Here is a 456-nt window from a genome sequence, read left to right as displayed (position 1 = left end):
TGAGGTCAAACTGAAGAAAGAAACAAAAGAAACAAAAGAAATAAAAAGTGGTCTTCTAACAGTTTTATATTGGATCTAAATAAAAAGATTTATTTAAACATCATGTGGAGCAGCAGAAACGTGACGGTCTGCAGCTCCAGCTCTCTGCCTGAACGGGACTTTTATTTTGACAGGTCCAGTCCTCCTTCCTGTTGGACCGGTCTGAGGAGCTGCACCTGTTCCAGGAAACAGAACATTTGCATAAAACTGGTTGATTTGGTGACGTCACCAAACCGGAAACAGACGTTTTCTCCAACAATGTGGTTCAAATTCAGTTCAGCCAAAATCCAGAACCAGGGTCCAGCTCCTGACCCAACAGAACCTGGGTCCAGCTCCTGACCCAGCAGAACCTGGGTCCAGCTCCTGACCCAACAGAACCTGGGTCCAGCTCCTGACCCAGCAGAACCTGGTTCCAGC

The sequence above is a fragment of the Kryptolebias marmoratus genome, linkage group LG5, assembly GCF_001649575.2.
Source record: "Kryptolebias marmoratus isolate JLee-2015 linkage group LG5, ASM164957v2, whole genome shotgun sequence".
Lineage (NCBI taxonomy): Eukaryota > Metazoa > Chordata > Actinopteri > Cyprinodontiformes > Rivulidae > Kryptolebias > Kryptolebias marmoratus.
This window is presented reverse-complemented; position numbering follows the sequence as displayed.